Source organism: Cryptomeria japonica, chromosome 11, assembly GCF_030272615.1.
Source record: "Cryptomeria japonica chromosome 11, Sugi_1.0, whole genome shotgun sequence".
Lineage (NCBI taxonomy): Eukaryota > Viridiplantae > Streptophyta > Pinopsida > Cupressales > Cupressaceae > Cryptomeria > Cryptomeria japonica.
In genome coordinates this window covers 602615637-602620722 of record NC_081415.1, presented here as the reverse complement: position 1 = coordinate 602620722, position 5086 = coordinate 602615637, and positions in this window count along the sequence as shown.

The window sequence follows — 5086 nt, the reverse complement described above, 5'->3', positions numbered from 1 at the left end:
GTCCTATGGTGTTGTTAGGGGTCACATAGTCTCCATAGGGGTCATATGGTGTCTTGGGACACCATAGGACCCCTTAGGACACAATATGAACCAAAGCAACCCAATATGGTGTCATTAGGGGTCATATGGTGTCCTAAGAGGTCATAAGGGTTCATGGGACACCATATGACCCCTATGGACACCATATGACCCCTAACGACACCATCGGACCCCTTAAGACACCAAATCATGTCATTAGGCGTCATATTGTGTCCTAAGGGGTCCTATGGTGTCCCAAGACACCATATGAGCCCTATGGACACCATAGGACCCCTAACAACAGCATAGGACCCCTGAAGACACCAAATCATGTTGTTAGGGGTCATATTGTGTCTTACGGGGTCATAGGACACAATATGACCCCTAACGACACAATTTGGTGTCTTAAGGGGTCTTATGGTGTCACAAGACACCATATGATCCCTAACGACACCATAGGACCCCTTAAGACACCAAATCATAACATTAGGGGTCATATTGTGTCGTACGAGGTCGTAGGACACAATATGACCCCTAACGACATGATTTGGTGTCTTAAGGGGTCCTATGGTGTCGTTAGGGGTCATATGGTGTCCATAGGGGTCATATAGTGTCTTGGGACACCATAGGACCCCTATGGACACCATATGACAACTAATGACACCATATTGGGTTGCTTTGGGTCATATTATGTCGTTAGGGGTCATATTGTGTCTTAAGGGGTCCTATGGTGTCCCAAGACACCATATGACCCTTATGGACACCATATGACCCCAATGGACACCATATGACACCTCATATGAACCCTATGGAAACCATATGACCCCAATGGACACCATATGACCCCTAATGACACCATAGGACCCCTTAAGACACAATATGACCCCTAACGACACTATATGACCCAAAGTGACCCAATATGGTGTCATTAGGGGTCATATGGTGTCTTAAGGGGTCTTATGGTGTCCCAAGACACCATATGACCCCTAACAACACCATAGGACCCCTTAAGACACCAAATCATATCGTTAGGGATCATATGGTGTCGTTCGGGGTCATATGGTGTCCATAGGGGTCATATGGTTTCCCATGAACCCTTATAACCTCTTAGGACACCATATGATGCCTAACGACACCATATTGGGTCACTTTGGGTCATATTGTGTTGTTAGGGGTCATATTGTGTCTTAAGGGGTCCTATGGTGTCCCAAGACACCATATGACCCCTAAGGACACCATATGACCCCTTAAGACACCAAATCATGTCGTTAGGGGTCATATTATGTCCTACAAACCCGTACGACACAATATGATCCCTAACGATATTATTTGGTGTCTTAAAGGGTCCTATGGTGTCGTTAGGGGTCTTATGGTGTCCATAGGGGTCATATGGTGTCTTGGGACACCATAGGACCCCCTTAAGACACCATATGACCCCTAATGACACCATATTGGGTCACTTTGTGTCATATTGTGTCGTTAGGGGTCATATTGTCTCTTAAGGGGTCTTATGGTGTCCCAAGACACTATATGACCCCTATGGACATTATATGACCCCTAACGACACCATAGGACCCCTTAAGACACCAAATCATGTCGTTAGGGGTCATATTGTGTCCTACAACCCCGTACGACACAATATGATCCCTAAAGATATGATTTGGTGTCTTAAGGGGTCCTATGGTGTCGTTAGGGGTCATATGGTGTCCATAGGGGTCATATGGTGTCTTGGGACACCATAGGACCCCTTAAGACACCATATGACCCGTAATGACACCATATTGGGTTGCTTTTGGTCATATTGTGTCGTTACGGGTCATATTGTGTCTTAAGGGGTCTTATGGTGTCCCAAGACACCATATGACCCCTATGGACACCATATGACCCCCAATGGACACCATATGACCCCTAACAACACCATAGGACCCCTTAATACACCAAATCATGTCGTTAGGGGTCATATTGTGTCCTACGACCCCGTACGACACAATATGATCCCTAACAATATGATTTGGTGTCTTAAGGGGTCCTATGGTGTCGTTAGGGGTCATATGGTGTCCATAGGGGTCATATGGTGTCTTGGTAACCCATAGGACCCCTTAAGACACCATATGACCCGTAATGACACCATATTGGGTCGCTTTGGGTCATATTGTGTCGTTAGGGGTCATATTGTGTCCTAAGGGGTTCTATGGTGTCCCAAGACACCATATGACCCCTATGGACACCATATGACCCCTAATGACACCATATTGGTGTTCATAGGGGTCATATGGTGTCCCATGAACCCTTATGACCTGTTAGGACACAATATGACCCGTAATGACATGATTTAGTGTCTTAAGGCCTATCTCTCTCTCTCTCTCCGTCTCTCCCTCTCCTCCTCTCTCTCTCTCTCCCTCTCTCTCTCTATGTCTCTCTCCCTCTCTCTCTCTATCTCTCTATCTCTCTCTCTCTCCCTCTCCCTCTCCCCCCTCTCTCTCTCTCTCTCTCTCCCTCTCTCCCTCTCTTCCTCTCCTCCTTCTCTCTCTTTCTCTCCCTCTCTCCCTCTCCTCCCTCTCTCTCTCTCTCTCTCTCCCTCTCTCCCTCTCTCTCTCTCTCTCCCTCTCTCCCTCTCCTCCTCTCTCTCTCTCTCTCTCTCCCTCTCTCCCTCTCCTCCTCTCTCTCTCCCCCTCTCTCCCTCTCCTCCTCTCTCTCTCTCTATCTCTCTCTCTCCCTCTCTCCCTCTCCTCCTCTCTCTCTCTCTCTCCCTCTCTCCCTCTCCTCCTCTCTCTCTCTCTCCCTCTCTCTCCCTCTCTCCCTCTCCTCCTCTGTCTCTCTCTCTGTATATATATCTCCTCTCTCCCTCTCTCCCTCTCTCTCTCTCTCTCTCTCTCTCTCTCTCTCTCTCCCCCTCTCTCCCTCTCCTCCTCTCTCTCTCTCCCTCTCTCCCTCTCCTCCTCTCTCTCTCTCTCTCTCCCTCTCTCTCTCCCTCTCCTCTTCTCTCTCTCTCTCTCTCTTTCTCTTTCTCTCTCCCTCTCTCCCTCTCATCCTCTCTCTCTCTCTCTCTCCCTCTCTCCCTCTCTCCCTCTCCTCCTCTCTCTCTCTCTCCCTCTCTCCCTCTCCTCCTCTCTCTCTCTCTCTCTCTCTCCCTCTCTCCCTCTCCTCTCTCTCTCTCTAAAATATGACCAATAAAATTTGATAATGTGGCAATTTAGTTCATAAATGGTGGCAACAGGAATTTTTTTTGGGGACCACATATTTTTGTACTCAAATTGGATATCAAATTTTATCGAATATCCAATTTCGGTACTAAAAACCAAAAAAAAAAAAAGGGTTTGTGGGCCATTCTGTTGATTCCAAGGGCCGATAGTTTGGGTCCTATGTTTTCTGTCGACGATCACAGGGTTGCAGATAGCTAGAGACAAATTAGTGCTTTTGGGAGATTCTTAAAGTGAAAACTTACATTGTCAATCATGAAGGAGCATATGTGTGGAGGGAAATGGGGAGTAGTAGTCATCGGAAGTCTAAACGCAAAAGAAAACTTTCAAATGACCAAGTTGAAGTGTATAGAGAAAGAGATAGAGAATGTCATAGGAGGAGAAGACAAGGTATGTTAAATATTGCTAATGTTACTTCAACTGAAGAGGAAATTGAAATTGAAAATGTGCCACAAGTTATTGAAAATGAAAATGTAGATTTTGAAAGTGAAAATATTGAAAATGTTGAAAGTGATAATGAAAATGCTCAACATGTGGAATATTTTGACATAGGAGGTGAAAATGTGGAAAACTTTAACATTGAAGGTGGAATTGCCTCACCAAGTGAACCATATGTAACACCTAATTACTTTAGAAATGAAGACCCTCTCATGGATGAAAGACAAATTCCAAATCCAAGACCTTCAAGAACCCCAAAATGGTTATTTGAAATCGATGAGAACATTATTGAGAATCTTGAAGGCAAGAGGTCAACAAGAACCGTTCGGTTGTGGGTTACAAAAATTTTCAACCAAAATTTTAGCAATAAGACATTGACCGAGCAATGCCAACTCTTTGTTCAATTGCTAAAGATGATAAAGATGAGACCATTGCTAAACAAATTGAAGATTCATATGAACAAGAAAATGGAGAGAAATTCTATTATTGCAAAAAATCTATTTGACGCTCTCAATTCTATTGGAAAGAATACCAAAGAAAGAGATAAGAGAGCCACTCGAAGAGTGATTACAACCTCCTTAGTAAGCCATCAATTGAGGAAGGCTCGTCAAATGAGAAAAACTTGTGTTTATTTTAACATAAACCGTAAAACTTTGGATAGAGCACTTGCATGAAGACAAAGACTTAACGATCCACTTCAACAAGATACATGGGCATTTGGTGGGAGGCTTCCATGTGTTGGGAGATTCAACAATTTTGGCACTCTAATTCTAGAGTGTCACTCAATGTAACGGACATTTTGAAATTAATAATCGGCAACCGAGACTGCACACCACATTCGAAACATTTCTTGGAATCAAGCCAAACAATGTTGTACAATTTTTTTTGTGAATTACATCCAACTTTGCAAATATCACAAAGGGCCTTTGAATCTTTGAAACCATTTTATTGTGTTCCTCTTAAGATTTGCAATACCTGTTGTTGCAAGTACCATGTTGAGTTTTCAATGTACCATTAACTTTTATGTCATATTCGTTCTACGATGCATACTAATGAGATGTTGCAGGAGTGTGGTGCAATGCTATTTCCGAGATCATCAAGAGACTTGCAAGATCTATTTTTATGCCCTAGAGATGATGGCTGCTATTTCTATAGAAATGATTGTTTGAATGAGAAGTGCTCAGAATGCAGTGGGTTGTCAAAGTTTGTTTCATGTTTTCATGACGATAGCAAACACGAGTTTGGAAATAATTATGTTGAGAAAAAAAGATACGAGATAGTGAAATATAATTTGAAGAGTGGAGGTGAATGTTATAGATGCAAATTAGTCTCAAGAGAAGTGAGTATTGCTGATTTTATTTTGGATTTTAAGGAAAATCTTTTCTACAAGTATGCAAGGCACACCCATAGGTCTCAGTGGTTGGATCAAC